Raw genomic sequence first — 22,501 nt, forward strand, 5'->3', positions numbered from 1 at the left:
ACATATACATATTAGAGGAAGAGATGGACTGATCAAGGGGAGGAACGGGTTAAGGAAATAGAGCCGGAAACCGTCGTTCGTTGGTGTCTCTCGCTGTCGTTGGTGTGGTGATGTAACTGACTGGAATCAGCACTACTGTCCCCGCGGTACAAAGATAAGCCATTACCCAACCCTACCTTCTCGCTGCCTTACCTATTCGTTCGGCTGCCAGACAGCCGCGCGGTCGCCTGCTCAGGCCGATCGCTTCTCTCAACTCTACTTGCTCGCTACGTTGCTAGCTCGACGGCCGAAAGACTACGGGATAACATAAGTCCTGGAAGTAGGCGTCATTTACTAAGGCGAATTAGCTTAGCACCTCGTACTACCCCTTCGTCTGTAAAATATATATACACATATATGCGGTCTTATAATCGTGTATACGTTTAGTAGCTAGCCGTACCACTTTTTGTACGTATCATTCTTCCATATCATCCAATGACGGAGGGAAATGGAAAAGGTATCGTTCATTCGTCCCAAGCATACTAAGCATATGGACATCATGAATACGAGAGTAGTACAGACAGAATGGATACAAACTGATGGGGAAATCCGAGGGTGCGCTTAGTACCAAGAAAGCGCCACAGTGAACTAAAGGCTGCCCCCGACTGAACTCCTGAAATCATCATTACGACCGCTCAGTTTCTCAGTCGACCCCGAGATGGTCGGCCTCCTTCGTTTAAGCCTCTAAGCATCAGCTATGTCAAAGACTGCGCAGAAGCGGTTTGTCTGAAACGCTCAACTGCCTTCCGGGTTGCCATACTGATCTTCCCGAACAGTGGCTATGTACTATCCACCCAAGGGAATCAAGCGCATGTCCGTCTGTCGCCTGCAGTGATAATATCCATTTAGTCCAAATGAAGTCAGCGAATAGCGTAAGGGGCAACTGCGGGCGGCGGGGGACCGAAGGAGGTCGCTGGTATTCGCCGGGGACCATTCCTAAGTTTACGCACCTCTTTCATACATTTAGGCTAGCCTGCTTGGCACCTGGCACCATCTCCGACCTACCGATTGTAGGAGACTATGCGTTGCCTGCTACCACTACTACAGTAACATATGCATCCCCCCATACCATGTGCAGAAAAGTATTACTCACCTGCGAACTTGCAATAGGCTACAGCAAAACTGTAGGACAACCGATCTCGGTTGTCAGCCCCAGGGGCACTGATATGCCCCTTCTCCCAAGGCACACCTTCCAATCTCGTCGTGGCCCTGCCGCACATGCATACCCACACACACACACGCGCACAACAGTATGAAGGCGGGACATGAGTGGGAACGAGGCGCAATCATCAATCCATTGAGGCAATAGCGGTGGAGAAAGAGCCCGCTTTGGCAACGGTAGATCGTACGAGGAGTAGGTGAGCAAGCGAGAAGTGAATGCATTCTGGGGTTTGTGGGCTTTCCTGAGACGAGTTCTCTCGTTGACAAGGGTGGCGTGATATCGCCTACTGTCACCCAGGCCATGTTTATGCACGGCGGCGGCCATAATGCCAGAGACTGCTTCGCCAGTGCTGCAAGGGGTTGTGCTTGCAGTGGGAAAAGATTTCGAATGGTTTCGAGGCGTGCGGTCTCCGCGGAGAAATAGAACGGGCCATGCGCGCATTTGAAGAACAACAAGAGGCTTCAAGCTGAGGTTCAAGCAGCGATACTGCTAAGAAAGAGTACACAAAAAACCTCTTCTACAAACGGGAATCAGCCCCGTTGATAATCGTTACATACTGACGACTGAAACTTGTGCTTAAGAGATGGAAAGACGCAGCAGAAACAAACGCAAGGCTGTCCTCAACATTGAAACGCACCCCAAATTTTCCGCCATTTTTTATTCCTGATGATTGGTAAGAGAAGTAGCATAATGCTTACTGGCTTGAGTGAAGTCATCCCGCGCTATAATACACCAAAATCAGGATGATATATAGTTTAAAATCTTATGAATCAATTAATCGTTTTAGTACTACACAGGCGTCGAAAACGTGTTAAAATAAGTGACGACCCAGGATAACCAGTAATAGGGAAAAGTGTGATTTTTAGAGCTGCTATGAACAGGCAGCACCACTCAAGATCTCATGTTAATGTGATAACTATTTTGAAACGATACAAAATTTTTAATTAAAAGAAAAAGATTAGTAAAGATTTTATAGATTGCCAATTGTCCTAATTGAGAAGAAGTAAACTATCGAATAAAGAAGAAGCCTATTGAAAAAGATAAAGGGAACAAGTTGAAATGTTAGGCCTGCTGCGAGTTTAGACCCTTTTCAGCGGGTCCGGCCTAAACCATACGACAATACTGATGATCTGCCTATATTTCATTGCGAAATATTCGTCAGCGCATAGAACGTAATATTATTAAAACTACTTCTAGGAAAGTACTGTTCATGTAATTAGACGTCTACTTCCTTAAAAATAAAGACCCCATAGTCTTGTATTATTTAAGTGCAAATTCTCACTTGCCTACAGCCGTATTTAACATGCAGAGTCTGGTGTATTTGACAGCCAGATAGTGGCTTTCTTGGGCAGCTAAAGCATGCCGTAAGACATTGAAGCATGCTTCTTCAGTCCTTCAGGAGTCTGTAGGGGAAACGGCTACCTCAAATTTTGATAGCATGACAACGCACTCACGTACTAATTAATATTTATTTCAATACTAATACTAATTAAACATTTATTGCGCTGAACCAATGTGCTTCAAGCGACACAAATAGCCATACGGAACAGCTATGTAGCGTGACCGGCTCCAATCAGACGATGGGTATGGTATAGTGAAATCCAGCTGTGTGTAGGCCAACATGTACCTGCACAGAAACGGAACAGGCTCAATGAGCGCAAACAAGTCGCGTGCACTGCCTATCTATATCAATCAAATAGTGGTCCTATGTACAATTATGTAGTATAACTCTGGATTAGCGCATATAACTTGCACATGTACAGACCGTGTTTTCATCCTGTCGACCCAGGCTGATAGACAGACCCAAGTACAAGTGACGCAATGTAGCATGCTTCAATTTGCTATTGTAGAAAAGGGATAATCTTTTAAAAGTAGGTGGCCTCAGCATGCGCTGATGTCAGCGCATCTTCTAGAATATGTGTAGCTGCTTCATACTTCATAACAGCAATCTATAATAAAGAGTGTTTGGCAATTTTTAATTACAATTAACAACTATAATTTCCTCTAGCTCTATGTTCTACTTATCTAGCATTAGCATTTGTCTATAACGCTAAGATAAAACATACTTTAATCTTATATATATATATATATATTAATGTAGTTATCTATATCTAAATTGACTGAGTGCGATCCCTCTGAGCTTACGCATGGAATCATTTCCCTGCTAGACCGATTTGCATATCCTGTATCAGTTCTGAATTGCTACCAGCAGCTTAATCTCTCTTCTGCTAACTGCCATTGCTACTGTTCTCAAACAATTAGGAAGACTTGTACTACTAGAACGAACAGCTAGTGGGGCGTAGCTTGCTTACACAACAACGAACAGATACAAGCACAGTAGTACTTCGTAAACGACACGTGGAACACTTATAAAACACCCACAATCGTGGCATCCTAACGATCGCTATTAAAGATTAATACTTTAACATTTTATTGATCATTTTTATTATAAGCATCGTCATGTATCATGGACGGCTGCCGTACACGACAAGATCACTCATCTTATCGGGTGTTATTTTATGCCATGGCTGTTATAGCTGTCATCAGCTCTCGTCTTTTCTTATCGAGTTGTTGGTACTGAGTCACGAGGCGACGAGTAGGCGCCACTGTCCCCCATGCTATTCCCCAGCTCCCCTTCCCTCTGGGACATGAACTCCTACATCTGATCTAGTAGGATACAACATACGACGCCCTCAGTCGTCTGCAAAGACGTCAGCAAGCACAGATTCAACGCGCTCAGACAGCGGCAGAAGAATAACACCAAACACACAAAAAAGTCACAGATCGTGAGCTTGCCGTGGGACGCAACAGTTGAATTCGGCAAACTTGTAACGTACCAAGTAAGCAGGCGTCGGCGACTTTTGTGCGATAGATCCTACGCAAATGTTTAAAGGGCAACATGATAGAAACGTTTATCAGAAACGAATATACTTACAATATGTAGTGCTTTTAGCTGCATTTTGATCAGTAGTAGTAATTTGTCGTCCACTAAAGCAATTAGTGCAAAGATTGAGCAGTTTTTTCGTCCGCATGATCATGAACTCTTTGTTTACATGAATCCATGTGATAGAAATGGCTGCTATGTCATCTGTATCTAATGTGGCCTTTATCGACCAACATCAAACACAATTATCGTCGCTGTAATTCTATAATGGGACTTATTACTGGGAAGCACGAGCACACACCGCGCAATACATAAAACACACAAAAAAAATAGAAAACATTAAAAAATGTGCCAAACAATACAGAAACGTAGATTAAAAACAAACCCAGTTCGAACATCAACGAGCAGCACTGCCTAATGGTCCTCGAAAGTAGCTAACTAAGCGGAAATAATAAAAATGCTTGAACGTATAACTTTTATCGTCATCTCTTCACTTGGTGATTTCAGCTAGATGAAAGCTAAATGTAATAATAGATGGTTCAAAAGATGGATATGTTCAATAGATGGATACGTTATCTCACGAATATGAGCGACGAGACGTGTCAAAATTTCACGCTTTCATCAACAATAACTAGAACCGAATTATGTATTAAGTTGTACAATCTGTCTTTAGTTGAGTAGATCTCAATTCAACATGAATCTTAGTCCACAGCAGTGAATTTTTGATGTTCCTGCTAACGAAACCATCGGGATATGACCGTCTTTATAAATTTCACGATATTTATCATTTTAAGTTATAGAAGTATATCCAGCACACAAAAGAGAGAGCTCAATGTACGCTGTACATGCAACAATTAGAGGTACACTATAAGATGAGTTGTATCGTCGATATATATATAGTTGGGTCGGACTTTATTGCAAAACAATCCGTCAATCGGTCAAGCTTCAGTACGGGGGCTTGAACGCTACTCCGCTCCCTGATATATAATTCAGCACAATACAGTTCAAGGTGGAGGGTCGCAGATCAGTTTGTATGTATTGATTGACATCTGCAAGGAGGCTCCAAAGCTAACGCCGTGGAATCAAACTGAGTCGGGCAAAAGCTATTTATAGAGATGGTGGCGGACCCGACTACAACTCATATTAAAACGACCGTTGTTGATGCTGCCTTCGATTGTGGGATTCACCCTCAACCGCGTCACAATGCGGCGCTGCCGTTCCGCTAATCCACTTAAGCGACTCCTGCGAAAGGGGGCACAATCGAGCGAGCTCCCGCGGAGATGGACGGCTTTCATTCCAAATCACCCTCTGACTATGCGGCTGTCTAACCGGGGCAACTGGCCACAGCACAATGCCCAGGCGGCACCGTTTTTTCCTATGACAGTAGAGCAGTTTGACGCTTTCGAAGGCGTCGAGCTAATTCTGGTAGTTCATTCTAGCTACTCGATAGTCCCCGATGTTACGACGCATCGCCCACTGCGATGAGGAATGGTATTGCGTTTACCGCGTGACGTTATACTGCTCCGTTGTCACATACAACAATATACACGGCAGCATCTATAGTGACCTGTTGTTCTAGGTATGGGCATCTAATCGTGTGCTCAGGCCCATATGGGCGTAATGGCAGATTTGCATGGGCACGTTTTGAGGATACGGCCTAGTTTATAAGTGAAATCTGTCGATGAGATGCGCTATGCGTTAGAAACGTACTACACTTACGGATAGAAATGTTTATATGTTGCGGTATGAGCTCAATAGTAATGTTCCAATAGAGTATTCCAAGTTATATCTGCTAACTTGCTGCTACATGTATGTATCTCTTGCTTGACTAAGGTGGGCAAGGAACAATACATCGGTACGAAATTTTCTTGCTCAGAAATAACTTGCCCCTCATCGTCGCCTTTCCCATACGACTCTATGCTTTTGCGAACGTTTTTAATAAAAATAGGCAAAGATATTATTTCGTTAGTTTTAAGTTATCTATTGCCCAGTGCGGTCATGTTAGATTCGAGGATAATCGTAGTTTCTGTGCGTAGCGTAGACGACGGAAGTATGAGATATAGATCACCAGAACTGTAAATCTATAGTCAGAGCTTCTTTTCAATCGATGATTAACTATTTCGTAAGTTCTGTTAGTGACTGACTAATTAAACTCGCAAATTAATGAAACGAGCTAATTTAATCAATGGCTTGCAAATTGGTCTCTTCTGTGTGAACTTTTTTTTAATAAAAACAGAGCACATATCGTCTGCACTATACGTTCAATATCAAATCCTAAATCATATTGTTGATACTGTAGCAAAAAGAGAGAGTCATATTTGATTAGTTTCAGCTGCCTATCATCGATTAACCAACAGATTTATCAACCGTCTCGGCCTTCATGGCCACTTACAGAATCTATCGCTGAAGGCCACCGCGCTCAGCCTTTAGCTCCAACTCCTGTGTCTAGTCTGAACTACACGTTTTGAAGTTACATCGCCAGGAAGCTGTAGTCGCGATGACTCCGACTACAGAATTTCTGACTGCTTTTAATTGGAATCAACGTTTTTAAATTTGTGAAAAAAACAGGGATTATCCTCGAATGCTGTTAACTTTATCTGCGTGATCAAGTTGTTACAAAGTTGTATCGCTAACATAGGCCCCCGCTTGAAGCCTTTTGAACAACGGCGCTTATCTTGAGTGCAAAGCGTTTAATTTTTGTTCAAAGTGAAAAAGATTAAATGAAAGGCGAATCCTTCTGATAAACAGGGTTTTCATATTCAACATTTCCAAGGCTATGTATGCTTTTGAATTTCTTTAACCTGTACAGGACCATATCGGGCTATTTATGCAGCCTTATTTTGACGTAATTTCATATAATTGTCAAAAATTTTCTGTCATGCTATATAATATTGCTGCTTTCCCGTTTAACAGCTATTTAGCAATCTATTTATTTTCAGTGGCTCACTTAGTGCAGGTACCGTGTGCCACGTGCGATCCGCTGTTCCGCCTTGATCTTGCGTAGATGCTTTGTTGTCGTTTCTGTTGTGGTACTTTATCAATCTTCGCAGCGGTTGAAAAATAGCGACAGCGAACACAAAGGAATCATTATTCGTACTATATACGTACACACTGATGCTGACATAGAAGTACACGTGACAGATCATGGATTGGCGTACATTTAGCGGCCGACGAGCGCTGCGTTCTTTTCTGTCCATTGGATGCCGGTACAGTTCAGTAGTCAATGGCATCTCATGAAGAGACGGATATGCTATAGATGCTGGAGACTGTATGATGTTTTTAGTGAAAATGGCCTAAAAGAACTAAACGGCTATTTGAGGCCATTTTCGGATTTCACACCGGCCAAAAATTCGATCTAATTTGCAGTACTGAATTTCTTTCTTGGCCGAATACCCAAATGTTCGGTTACTTAAGAACATAGAAGGATTTCTTTGCATCCTATGCAAGATCGCTTGAAGCAGGAAAATAGCCAAATGACTCTACTGTAATCGTTTCACCGATCCCAGAGCTCGATTTTCCACAGTAAACTAAAGGCAAATTACGTTACGTAAAAGTTATTGTATTAAGTTATATCACTTGACCACTTTGGGAGCCATATAGGTCCCTGTGGTTCGGGCACGAGTCAAATCGAATACCGTTGATTCGTAATTTTTTAGAGAAATTCGGAGAGCTAACTTGCCCCAGCATGCACTTTAGCTAAGCTGGAATGTATACAGATAAAGTGCAAAATTATGTTTCGTACTTATGCTAGCATATGCCGCTCTTGTCAGCGATCTATCACACGTACTCTTCTTTGAAAGAAGTTCTAATGGTCGTATTGGCACAGCCAGCCTTTCGTCGACACCTGCAATACGTTCCGACTAATCACGACCATGGATCACGATTGACCATGGCTTACACTGGTAACTCCTCGAAACACACAGAACTCAACGAAGTCGACTTCATATTGTGCTCGGATCAGTCGAGACCCTTTGAAAGTTTTCAGCAAAACTTCGAATGGATCTGTGCTAGACGAACTATGTCCGTTGACCTAACTCGTTAGTGAATCATAAAGTATAGATAGCTATATAAAGCAACTCTACGAGGATAAGTGCAGGCGGTGGGGTGGAGTGGGTACACGCTGGGATTAGACCCAGCAGACACAATTACACATCGACCGTGGCAATCGAGATGCGCCACACAAGAGATAGGGATCATCATCTATTAATACTATCATTATGATCATACGCTCTTAGCTTAATGTGGAAGGTTAATGGATGACCCTGCTGAAGCTAGTCAAGGCCAGCTCGTACAACAACCACTATCCTACGTGGAATATGTAGTCTGATTCATGGAAAGAATTGCTGGTAGAGTTGAATATCGTGGATGTTCTAATGTAATATGATGAATGCAAAAGATCTATCCGCACAGGAATGAGATTTGATCTAAATAATTATACTCTTTTAGATATGTTTCGATTTTGAGTACTCGGTGGGCTGTCCACAACATACGGGCATATGAGGGCATAGCACAGAAAATGTATAATCGTCTTCATGTGATTCAAATGGTAGCGCGTTAGGCGCTATGCGTCGTTCGACGGTACCCAACTCTGAGTCTATTCATTATCCAGACAGCTTGTACGTATTTGAAAACATGTTACTATATCTACTATTTCAAGGAAATAGCGTTTAGCACATGTCATTAAGCCCATTTAGCTTGATCAGAAGACCCGAGTTTAGTACTGTGGACGTTAGCACGTATTTATTTCGATGCACCATTAACGCGACGTACATATCAGCGGCGAAAAGCAGCGGCACCTATCCACTAATATTTGCAGATACTGAAACTGTTGTTGACTGCAATGGTTTGCGTTGACTTTCTATGCTCCTAGCACTATGATGGTAAGCCGCAGTAATGTTATGCACCGCGCCCGAGGGTATGATACGAGGCCGATCTAGCAAGGAACAATGTTTACATTTCGATTACCTTGGCTTGATGCTATATATGTCCATGTGTTTGTGTGCATCCATGTAAATAACAGTGCTTTACTGATCGCTATAGAGGTGTATCAGAGTGGCGAAGGCGACTGGGCACACGCTGGTGAAAGCGTTGAAGCAGCCAGGTATCGTCCATAGGGCTGGGGGGTATAATCCAGATTTATGACTGGACAGCAAGTAAAGGCTGCGTGAGAAAGCGCGTCAGTGCCTTTGCTTGAGGCAGCGATGGGCTGGGTTTCGAAGAACTGCTTGTTAATGAATATCATCTGAATATTTGCTTCTGGGATAGCCCTACCGTTAGTAAACACGTTCAGTCACTGACCATCACTAGCTATGCTACAGTCGTATCATTGGCGAGATCGAAAATCAATTGGCATCACCTAATATCACAAACACAACATCACCAACAATCAATCGGCCAATGGTAAAAGTTGAGTTTCTGATCTACTTTGGCGTTCTAGCCTCATGGCAGCTTGCTTGTTTTTTCTTTCAAGACCATGCTTGCTGACGTTCCGAAATGCTTCCCATCTGGTCATATAGTATGCGTATATATATTTTATCAACTGTATAATAAACACGTTATTTTTTACTATCTGCGTCCTTTTCAACTCAGTCAAATAAGCGCTACATATGGATTTCACCCTGAAATGATAATCAAAATTTTTGACATGTTGATAATTACATAGCTGAATAGGATAGTTAGGCAGATTTTTCTTTGCGCCAATGATAAACTGTGCCCGTTAGGCACTATTTATAGCTCATGGATACTACTAGAATTGCAGGTGCTTTTTTGTAATATTCCGCCTCGTCATATCCTGAACTATGGATGAAATTAACCTTTGCAGGGCACGCTCTGTTAAACAGGCCCAGCGGTCATCAATTCCTTTAAACGGTCCAATTGAGCTGATTCTGCTCCTACTTTCATTGGGCATTCTACTCCGGTTCGTCTGCATCTGTGACCTAACAACCTAGCAAGACAGGAATGATGGTGCGGATGGGGTAACCTTCGAAGTCTGCCTTAGTTCGAGTAGAGAAATATTCCAATAATCTCTGATGGCCACAGATTCCCACGATTCTAGACAGTTCAGAAACACCAATGGCCCGCTTTTGTTCCATTATGCCTAGGTAGTGTGTTATTTTTCTGCAGTTTCAAACCTATTTTGACCGGTTACACTTTGATCTAGAATATCACCCACCACAATTCGCTCAAAATATTAGAGCTGGAAGAAAGTATCAGACCGTGCTCGGTGTAGTATCGCAGATAGTATCATTATGAAGGTGGTGTGACACAACCTGGTGTTCCGATCGTGAGTGTAGTGGCCCTCAAGTGATAATTTAGTACTCGATGCTAAAATTGGATTAAGAAATATAGAATAAATATTATCAACATAAAAAAAAAATAACACTGGGAAGTTTTCGTTCATGGACTGAAAGGACCAAGAGTTCTTTCAGATATATCGTTTTTGAAAACGACGTCGAGGCAGTTACGTCTGAAAACGTTTGAGGTACTTTCAGAAAAATCACACATAAGGTGAACTACGTAAGGTTCATAGATTTTTCTCGATTGCGAAAACGTTCTAATATTGAACTTTATTTATGAACCATGTTACTCTGATCCGATAGAAAGTTCGTGTAAAACGTCGTGCATTACTATACATAGGCAAAACAAATAGCAATTAACATTTGGTAGCCAAATACCGACATATTAAACTACATAATAGAAATTTTAATTTCTATTGGTTAAACTTAGATCAGAGGTGAGGCGAGCTCAACATGTACATTTATGATACGAAATCTCGTTCGTTAACAGTGAAAAACGTGTAATTAAGAAAATGAGTAAAAAAAAATTATCTTCCATTTTCTCCGAATAATTATGTTCATATATATATATATATATATATATATATATATATATAGAGAGAGAGAGAGAGAGAGAGAGACGATACAAGGCCGCCTTATATCGTCGGTTATATAGTTGCTTTTGTAGTCACAAAAAAATGATATCTCCCATAATCCACACCATAATTTCGGATACAAAGACTGCACATTAAGCACGGATAGCCACTGTTGAACCAAACACTGTTAAATCGAGTAAGATTAACTTTGATGAGGCCGACCGCTCGCGTAAAGGGTCATTATCTCAACCTGAACAAAGCAGAACTCAACAGGAATTCTATCCCTCTAGGTGGGAGAATGAGATCAAACGCGGGGGAAGGTGGTCTAGGAAGAACATTTATAAATGACATGGGGTGCTCGTTGACGACAACTATTGAAGGGAGTAGTTAGGTTGTTATTGGTATATACCACCCTTAGATGGTGGTTCACCTAAGAAGGTGTAATGCTCTATACAGGGATACAGAATTATAATATGGGGTCACTATGTCGATTGTTCAGGAGCAGGGAAGACCATAGGGAGGTCATCAAGGGTGGTTGTTGCTACGAAACAACATATGGCAGCCTTTATTTCTTTTGGCTGTTGCCTAGAGAGATTGTGTATTGGTCAAGGGGCAGAGTCTGCCAGTCGCACGATCTAGGGTTTGCTCCGGGCAAGGCTGGAGCGCTAATTGAGTTAGCATGGTCGAAGTTGCATTGTCGATTGGCCGGTGTCGTCGTCTCGCATCAAGTTTTTAGTGATGGCCCTTCTGTTCTGCTTGATCTCCACTGCTAACGAATCGGCGCCAAATCAAAATGAATACAAGTGGCATGAGTGCAACTCCTACACTATCCCCGCTATGGCGACATGATGGTACCAGTGAACACCCATCGTGACGCGACCCAGTCCTGCTTAGCAAGTGTGGATAGTTTTACTATTCAACAACGCCCGTTGTCAATGAAGTCGGCGGTTCCGGTCTTGGACTGCCAACCTTTTGGGTGTAAGAAGCTTCCGAAGAGAGGAGGAGACCCTTCTCGTTCAAGGGTAGTAACTTGCGGGGAAGGACGAAGTTGCATTTGAGACAATGGCCGCGGAGCAGGTGTTATCCTTTGTTCATGGGTCTCACTCTAGCCCATTCTGGGCTTGTCGCAGCAATGTTGCAAAGTAGTGCAGGGTCAGGACGCGATTATGTACAAGCAGCGGGTGTAAGTGTCACAGCACAAGGCACGCGTAATCAATTTTCATTAGGACAATCGAGCGAATAGTGGGGCATGTATAGTCGATGTTTATATTTTCACTGCAACCTAAAATTTTGAAAAATTCTAATCCTTCAACCATTGTCTCGAACAGTTTCTACTCATGGATGCCCGGTGCCATGCCGCATCGTGAGTCAACTATGAGCCATTTTTCTATTATCCTTATAAAAATGTCCCCTATGATTCCAAGCTAAGGTACTTAGTTGAAAATCACTCTATCCTTGGGAAATATTCTAGTTCGAAATGTAATTAGCGAATAGCGTTAAAGAACAGGCGATACCGTGGGTTGGTACTGTTGCAGATGTGCTGTGATGGAATTGCGCGCGAGTGGGAACGATGGCATTTTTTCAGTTGAAGATAATAATTTACAATAATGCCTCATCACAAGCCCATGGTAATTGTCTGGTTACATACACCCCTTTAGATCTCTTTTCTTGCGCGATTTTTATATCTTACTCATGCAACGTGTATGTATTAGGTTTAGATTTAATGATTATATAAGATTTTCGATATTATAACAACGCTGTCCTGCACGTCCAATTACCAATTGTGTTTTAAAGTTCTACTTTTAAACTAAATAATCTATGCAACTGCTACACGATAATATTAGTACGAACGACAAGAGATTATTTCTGAAAACGTCAATGCTGGATCGTTTGCTTAGACCCGAACAGGTAGAGGTTCGCGTCACTCACAGTTGGCCACTATGCGTTCAGCGTAAAGATGATATCTTATTATAAACACATTGCAAACACTATTTCCGACTCAAGGCAAAGGGGGAAGCATGTTTGAAGGGGTTACGAATGAACGAGATAGACTGGGACCTTCTGAATCCAATATAAGCTAGTTAATTTGTTTTCGGGAGGGTCATCCCATCTTGAGCCGCTTACTAGGATTGAGTAACACTCTCTATTCACATGAAAATGTTAGAAATGAAACCTTTGATATCCATATCTTGCGTTCCCTGAATTATAAACGCTTGCCCTTGTTTAAATCGGCCAGCCAGCTAGCCAGCCAGCCAATTTTCTAGTCAGTCGACTCACGTGAAACGCGACGGGTTGAGTCAATTGATTACTATCTGTCTCGCCTGGACACGGTCGTTATTTACGACCTTTTAGGGATGTGGTAAGCTATGCTACTGGCTAATTCGAGAGCAGTACTGTTTCAGTATGATGACTATATTTTTGGACTGCTGTGAAAGTCAATACAAAGGCTATCAATAGTGAGTCACGTTTCTTCTAGGCCGCATTATGGTAAGCAATCAGTCGCTGAGTAGAACTCCATCTGAGAAAAACAATTACACAACAATGAGTAAATCTGGAATTGGTCAAAAATGGCTTTCTCGTTCGCAGGAAAATCGATCATTCTACGATCCCAAATTAAAAACGCGTTGTATATTATGCTACTTGGCGTAACCCATCGACGAAGATGATCATCCTTGACCTGTATAAAAACACCACATGATGCTAGAGGCAGCCGACTAATCTATAACGTACCTATTCCAGAACTAGCACACCACTGACTGTATGCAGCGTACGCCAGTGCCCGGTGAGACATTTAAATCAGTGTTCTTTTGTTCTCCGACTGTGTCCGGGTGTATGTGTTCTGGTGTCCACAGACCCCGCTAATCTAAAAGTTTTCCTAGATGTGTCAGCCGAGACGCGAGCGAGTTTAGGCGTTAAGGGTCATGGTTGTATCTGTGTTCAAGTTCACCTGTACGCGCTGCGACAAGCACCCCATCCATTCGTCGGAAGTAGTTAGGATAAATTTTGATCTGCTTAGCACTGGTGTATAATAGCTTGTATAATGAATATCTAATGTTTGTATAAAGCTTGTATAAAATCTATCATCAGTTTGCTGTTTCTGACGGCGTGACGCTACACCTTTGCAGGCGGCGGCAGCAACAGCAGCAGCAGCATGCCCTCACGCATGGATGCATAGGACTAGCACTGTGCCTTAGGACAGCGTGGGGCGTCGCACCAAATCCGCCTGCTGGAAAACCGCTTCCTTTTTCGAATTTATTCCAACCACCGCTTCTGCTGGTTGTATGTAATCTTAGCAGTGGTTACAATTATAGTATACCCGCAACTACCATATTACCCGTAATATCACCGCTGCGGTGGCGTATCGCCTCCACATCCTCTCGCAGCCCCTGAGTCTCCCGTCTTTCGACGTAGTTGAACTTCGTACATATCAAGCCCATATTAGCGCTTATCGGTTCGCAACAAACCACCTCACCAGGCCGACACCCACTGTCTGGCGCAATTATTCAGAAACATGTTCATCAATACAAAATGGCTGTCGTTACTGCTGTTTTGCTTAATCCTGTATCTTGAAAGAAATGGAGAGAAAGAGGGTGAAAGAAAGAGGTAACGATGGGATGACAAATAAGAACGACGTCAGCATTACCGCAAATGACTCTGTAGAGCCATGCACTATTACTGGCAGTAGTGATGGTTCCTGCTGCAGGCCAATGATTACGGTGGCATTTATTTGAGTGGATTAAGCATGCCTAAATATGAACAGATGTATTCACGTGATACGTAACGGGCGAGTGAAAGCGAAGACCAATGGCAGAAAAGCCATTGAAGAGGGCGGGAAAGGGGCGGGTCCCATCTGGTCTGACTTGACCTGCTTTGACCGATGTGACCAGGCATGCGTTCCCAGTAGGTAGACAAATAGATAGACCGGTGCTTTGGCAAAAACTTTCGATGCCGTTGCTGTTGCTACTCTATGAACGAGGGAATGTCCAATCCAACAAGCGAGAGGATAAAGATATTCGCAGCTTAAGACAGGCTAGACAAGTCAATGACCGAGACAATTATATTAAGCATGCTAATTCTGTATGGTTTGTTTCTATATCAATAAAATGGACGTTTTTCAAAGCGCACGCATTCAAATCTTACCTCATTCCAGATTAGTGTTGTTAGCCTAGAAGACTAAGTGGCAGTCGCGTAAATAAAGAAACCCCCACGGAACTGCTTTCCTATGAAAGTGTATTGAGGTCAACAAGATAGGTTTTTCTACTATTTATAGTCTTTATGTTGCCGACGCGGATATCCCCAAGCAAAACTGCCAAAGGAGAATGAGTGATAATTTGTTCTGCTCCACGCTATATTCGTCGTTGGGCCTGACCTCAGCGCCCGTGACTCGTAATAGCCAAAACGTTCCTTCTTTTATATACACAAGCGGAACTACCGTTCCTGTTCAGTCAGAGGTAAGAGTAATTCCTATAGAACAACTGTCATTTAATTTGCGCGAAGATCTACTTGTTCTTTATGAGACCAAATAGCTACTGTGCCTGGTAGTTGTTAGTCTGTCGTATTTAGGAGTAGTTCAAATTTACTTCGAAACGAATCAGCAGGACAAAGTGTGCGCTTCTCTTTTTGTTCACGAGACCGGTAACAAGTCTGTTGGCCTATATGCTACTGCCTAATAATATGTATCAAGCTCAAAAACAAAAAAAAGTTAAATATCAGCCATACGTTGGTATGATACGTATAATAGTATGAAGTAAGGGCACGTTGCTACTGTCTTTGAGGTGTTTCAGATTAGGCCAGAGGAACGTTTAAGATTTGTGGTAGAGGCCTGCAATTGTGTGGCTGTGGCAAAATTTGAAAGAAGAAAAAATACACTGGGACTGCCTGAAGCTATGTTGGTGTTTGGCCCGACAGGGTGAACGAGTCTAATACATTATTAGGGTTCCTGTATCCAGTAGTTTGCCAGCTAGCTGAGTCGTTAGGTGTCAAGCGGCTGATCTGCTTCACAAACATGTCAATGTGTCTCGGTATGTGGTACGCAGCTATGCGATGATATAGAGCGCGATCTGTGTGAGCTGCATGGATGTTTTGTTAAAATTTTCATCTCATTGTTGCAGATTTAAAGCGGTACCCGAGTCGAGTCCATGTCTTGACCCGCAAGTCGGTCTCAACTTGAAATCTCCGCTTGATACTGGCGCTTGACATCGGAAGGCGCTGATGTCGAGCCATGCACCCTGCTCAAATCCGACATCTAAACTATAACGCAATAGCATTGCCGGCGGCATCTCGCTTTGTCTAATATTTACACACATACGCAAAGAAATGTAAAAAACGGGGATTATTTTAAAGAGAAACATATATGATTACCCCCTTCGTCGTTCCTCGGTTATCGACCCAAGCTCCTGACCGTCGCTCTTTCCTCTGTGGGGTCTAGGCTTTCAGTTGCTGAATGCGACAGGCTACAATAGATTAGCAACAACTCGATCTCGTGCGCGCGTCTATTGAACGTGCCTGTTTGTGATTTTTCGGAATCTAATCTTTGACAAGACTTGTGTCGAGTTCATCTATCGAGCTCGGTAGTGGCTGCGTAGTCTTGATCCTTGCTTTTTTCACTATCTTTGTGTTCCTGTATTCCGTTTCGATTTCTTTTCAAACGCTTTTTTTCTCTCTGACCAGCTCACATCCTTGCTGTACTAGTATTCCTCGCTCTACCGATGGCAGTAGCACGATGTGAAGCGATGGAAGCACATGTGTGAAATTTCTTGAGTCTTAAGCCGATGCTCACCTTTGCTCTGCTAGTTTTCTCAAAGGAGATTTTAATCTTTGGCGCCTCAGGCTTCTTTTTGCCCCTTGTCGTGCTTCTTCCTACAGGCGATGATTTTTTGGCTGAGAGTGCTAGACCTATCTTGTCAATTGCATTGGACGTTTGCGATACACACCTAATTCTATATGTACACGCATGCGTACCACTCGTCGTTTTTCGTTTCTGTATTGTCATTTCTGCAAAAGTATTGTACGGCATGTTGGAATCGGCTCTAGATACGTTCTATTAAATTAGTTGTATCTAAGAAAAGAGTTCATTATGGTACCTTCAAGCAAAAGAGACTATCCCATTGTATTTGGCCCTTTAGTTCAATCAACCAATCGCGCCCAATGACGCGTTGCCTAAAAGTATTTGAGTAGATAGAAGATTCGATTCCCTTGACCTTCCAGTGAGGATGAGAGATGTATTGCTTTCATGACACGCGATCACATATAAATACACACCATAGGCACTCGCGTGTACATTCATTGAAGTACCTTTATTCAGCTATTTACATACAGCCGACATCGTCTGTATACAGCTGAGTCATGTTCTAATTTCACCACGAACATCCTGTGCAACGCACACTCTGCACTTATGACTTGTCGCATTCGTCCGATTTTACTTTGCTTTTCCTTAGATTCCGATTCTTCATCTTTGTCTTCTCGTTCTCCTAATGTAAGAGTACCGCCCGGTATAACGCAAAGTTGAGCGGACGGCCAAGACGGAATTTGGTAGAGCTGCTAGTGGGCTGCTGGAAGTCCCGCCGGCCTCCCGGGGGCGCCAGTGAGGATAACAACCGAGAACTCACCTTGTTTCTGTTCCTTACTATCATGGTCTTTCACCCACGAATGCGAAAGAAAGGCAGAAGGACGAACTTGCGGTAAAGGGCCGAGATAAGCGCAGTAGTTGTAGCAGCGGCAGTAGTACTAGTAGCTCAGGATATAAGCTCAGGACAGCTGAAGCTAATAAAGGAGTTTATTACTGCCATTGCATCCTTAGAGAGCAAGACCGCAGAGGCTGCTGCCGCAGAGACTACCGCAGCGCCATGGATAAAGCTGCCCGCATTCTTTCCAATATTATCCTACCCCTGAGCTTTGCCACTATCGCTGCTATGCCACGTTCTTTCGCCATGTTGTCCACGGCACTCAGTAGTAGCAGCAGCAGCAATGAGGACATTGCCACAGGGTCTCATACCCCCAATGATGCCCCTTTTTTCGCTTATGGTATCTGGCAAAGGCCAGTCAGGTTCGCTTGGCCTGGCGAGAGCCAATGTGTATCTTGATTGTGTCCAGATCACAATACACCGCCTCCATCCTGACCGCTTAACTGGCCTGCTAGCGCGCTCCTCGTCCGTCCATTCCGGTGGACATAATAGACTCTAATTGATACACCTCTCCTGATATTATATATATATATACATATATATATATATATATATATATATATATATAGAAGCACTTTCTGAGGTATTATTAAACTAGTTTGCAAGTCGCCAGAATCTTATCAGCTCATGATGATAACGTTAACAGCTGTTATGCTTTACGGTTGCCGTTATGTGTGTACTGCTGCATTTTCTTCTGAGTTTTAAAAAAACCACCAAATATTTAAAATGAAGGAACATTGGTATTTCAGATAGGTCCAACGACAGCTATTTACAGCAATTTAGAAGGATTGGTCACGAATTTTGATATAATGCTTTAAATATCAGATCCATACGAATGCAAAAACGGTTCTTTTCACATCAGATGATCTGCATTCGGTGTATAGTGTTGTGTATTGATCTAGCTTAGCGTTCGCGCGTTATTATTGTACGTGTATGTGCGTGGGTCAAGAAATACTTACATGTCTCAGGTTAATTATAAAAGGGGCGCAAAGAAAGAAATACTTCTTTTCGTTCTAGTTCGCTGTTTACAGTTCATAGCCTGCGGCCAAGTCTGACTAGGTTCTGCTCTGTTCCTATTGCCTTTCCTCTCTCACTCCTTAGCTTACCTTTCTAAAGGCTCTTTCTCTGAGCTTACTCTTTTCGGCCAGACGTACCATCTTAGGACCATGCTAAAGAAGGGGACGGGATCCGAACTTACTGCCTGCCGCTGCTGCTTGAGACAGGAAGTGTACCAGGAACCAACACATGCTCGCCAGAACCCCCGTCGTGTTCTTCAATGGGACGTTCGTCTTTCCAAGCCTACACTTCAGCCGAGGCTGCCTTTGCTTTAAGACTGATTCTTTCTATTTAAACACAACGTTCCTATAAAACTTAACTTTCTCGAAATCTCGTTCCGTTGAGACGAAACGGTGACCGTGCGCTTTAGGATATAATAGAAAAGTTAAACTCGTAGAAATTGAAGGCAAAGTAAAAAAGCCTCGATCTGAACTTAAGAGTCTACTGTTTAGCTTTTTTGGTCAATACTGTTGAAATATACCGCAACTCGCTTGAAGAACATTTAAGCCCCCCTGATGCGAATACCGGAACGGTTAGTATATACGAATGCAGCTAAAGTGAAATATAAAATTATTGAAACTATACTACTTCAGAGACGCTTTTTCCGAGTATACGACTGCTCTTTTCAGACTTCGTTTTTCACTGCTACTAAAATCAAATAAACGATGGGTAACCATTCCGCTTACTTCGGATTGCTTGACAATGTGCATGTTCTAGAATTTTTCTATTCTAGGAAATTTTCAATTGCTTAACTCGATCTGTTATTTCTGGCGTGTATTTCAGAACGTGTCATATTAGAAGGGAATACAAGTTCTGCCCACTCTGTGAGGGACCTACGCTCAATTTTGTATTGAATACAGACGACGTACAATAAAATTTTTGTGAACTTTATCTTTACGCAGACGATTAGACTTGATGTCTTAACCTGTTACCAACTAAAAAAGTAACGATTCAGCACAGGTCTTGAGAAAATGTTCTGTTAGGATGTAATATTCAGTAAAATTCTTGTAGACGCTTTATTTAGATCTGGCAAAATCCATAAGACGGTTGATGATAGAATGGGGTCTTTCGATTTTCAGCTATCATCGGCCGGATTTAGAACACGGTTCTCAACGCTGGAATAGTACAGAATGTGTTGGGGCACCGGATAATGCTGAGGAAACCAAGGTACGCGATGACCAGCGGGGTGAACGAGCGGCAAGGGAGAAATAACAAGGGACAAGTTGTTCCACTTCCGCCGTAAATTCGGATAGGTAATGGTAGGCAATCCCCGGGTACGGCTGGAAAGACGGCAGCACGTTGGCCAAAACGGAAATTGGAGCATTTCTCATGCAACATCTTCAGTACGGTTTTCAATGAGAAAGGGAAAATTCTTTCTTTTTGGGGGCTTGGCCCCCCACACCTCTTATGCCCTTCATTCCATGCTAAAAGCCACTCGTCTGTAGTAATGCCTAACTGCTCAAGCACCGAACATAAAACACGAAAACATGATATGACCTCTTATGTAGAAGCTACACACTGATGCAAAGATTACGCTTCACACAACAAAAAAATTAAAAGATGCCATGCAAGATTTTTAGAAATTCCATTTTGATCGACGATACATGTATTTCCAAATGGCTCTGATATATTCTTCATATGTCTAAATGTATTCCAATGCAGTTTTTAGCCGATCATTCATGTTAGTTTTTTTTGTAAATCTTTTTCTCTTTTAAAAAATAAAAAATTTCAAAAAATTATCATATAAAATTATTCAAATACGGATAAAGCGATCTGGACTAGAAAAGAAGTAATAATGACGAATATAACAACTGCTATAGTCACTATTGGTCTTTTGACTGTTCTCTCCGATTTATTGTTTTAAATTAGCCCCATATATTTTCGCTGCACCTAATCCCCGCATAGATGGACTACCTGCAACACAATATAAAGCTTAATCCTATAATTACAAAAACGTCATAAAATATAATGCCAAATTTGCCGGAAGTTTTCATTTTTTAGATGATTTCCTCTTTCTGTATTCATAGAGAACGTGTCCATTGACTAGATTAGTGCACGTAAATGTCTGTATGTGTGTGTATCGAGCATTTACTTCCGGCCTCTACTGAAATGGCACCGAATACAACACTACGTGATGCACGATTTGTTTGCATTATCCAATTGTCCGAGGCAGCACCATGGATCTGTGCAATGGACCCTATAAACTTCCTATGTAGTTCAGGGCGTTCAGGCCAAGTCGTTTTGGCATCTGGGTACCACAAAACACGGCAACGGGTGGCGGCTCTTATTACTAGCACTCATCTGGCAACCATACTAATAATAGTAATAATAATCGAAGCGTGCTCCATTAGAACGATAATATTTGCTGAGGTCACTGCGTTGGTATCACTGCACAACAGCTTTACGGCAGCCGCCTGTGACTGTATACAGTAATAAAGGGATAGGGTCTACCGTACACTGACCGCACGTACGCCGGGACATGCCCATTGCTTGTATCAGCTCAACTAAAGTTGATGATGTATTATATGATAACGGTCCTTACGTCAAGCATAGGTAAATTTTCGCTGCGTGAACCAAAAACGGTCGTTTTCATTTGTTACTACGATGATGTCCGAACGCAGCTTTATGTTATGAAAAATAGCATCTACTCGAAACATTCATATCGTTCACGCTTTAACGTATAGAAACTATAATTGGCTCAAATATTTTAGAAGTCATAAAGCCTTTGAAGAACACGAGTCTATTCCACGAAACACACGAGGCGTAATAACGAAATTGCCTTCATATCAACTAGTAACAATACTAGTTCCAATAAATAGTTAAATGGAAACTTCTTCAGTTTCAGCGCAACATCTTTGATAATTCGATATTTAATTTTTTACTCAAATGGACATCTTTCTATTGGAGTTTAAGAGATCTTCAAGTTTCTTTTCTAACAAGAGGTAAGGGTTTCTTACGTCTGGATCAAGCTTGATGACCAGTGTTAGACGAACCGGTCATAAGGACAATGTATTCTTATCCGGGCGGAAGCAAGTACTCAAACCCTATGTCACGCCAACATAGGTCTCAGCTTATAAGTACGTGCAAATCAGACATTATTTGAGGACCACTGGTCAAGCATAAAAAATAAATGACGAGCTGACAACGATTCAAGTGCTTATCCAATGTCCAAATACTGTGTCTCGTATGAGAGTGGTGATAATCTGTGGTTAGTTAGGACCATTTATAATTTAGGTCGAAGTTATTTGTCCATTTTACAAAATACAAACTATTTATAGTGTTATCGTAATGCTGTAGCGTATATATATATGTGTGTATATGTAACCTAACCAATGTTATCATCAGTAATGTGCTAGATTAGATTCAACTCGGGCAATATTAAGGACCGAAAAAGGTACACATGTGATGGTTCAAAGTGATATTAGCTGTATGTGTAATAAATGGCGGTGCCGGTGTGGGCACTGTTGTGCTAGTAACATTTGAACTGTACCAGCCACGCCAGCACGCCTACGGAACGGGACGGTCCGGCGGACGGACGACCAGCCCCCGATGAAGATAGCAAGCCGGTCATTAGTGACATGTCCTATACTGCACCGCAACGGCCAACTTAACGTGGTTGGCCGACTGACTGGGTCGTCTTCAGTTGGATTGGATATGCGCTTGGAGCCCATCTACTCTTCTGTTATACGATAGTACGTGGGAGGAGGGCTATGGGCGAATAATGTTAGCAGCTTACAGTATGTCTAAGCACTTTGCTCATATGACCCATATAAACCGTGACAGCTTCGAGCGGTGCAAACTGCTTA

The 22,501-nt window shown here is 42.4% G+C and overlaps 1 protein-coding gene and 1 long non-coding RNA gene across 2 annotated transcripts in view; one reads left to right on the top strand and one right to left on the bottom strand.

Moving 5' to 3' along the window:
- The window catches only part of LOC111243195 (uncharacterized), an 85,635-nt gene that overhangs the window by 30,498 nt on the left and 32,636 nt on the right, over positions 1 to 22,501 (bottom strand). The gene's annotated exons all lie outside the window — the stretch shown is intronic.
- On the top strand, positions 13,325 to 15,442 carry LOC147759078 (uncharacterized). Its single transcript, XR_015329526.1, has 3 exons — positions 13,325 to 13,443; positions 13,543 to 13,738; positions 14,082 to 15,442. It is a non-coding gene; the product is annotated as an uncharacterized LOC147759078 (long non-coding RNA).

The sequence above is a fragment of the Varroa destructor genome, unplaced genomic scaffold (genome assembly GCF_002443255.2).
Source record: "Varroa destructor unplaced genomic scaffold, Vdes_3.0 BEIS01000001.1, whole genome shotgun sequence".
Taxonomy (NCBI): Eukaryota; Metazoa; Arthropoda; class Arachnida; order Mesostigmata; family Varroidae; genus Varroa; species Varroa destructor.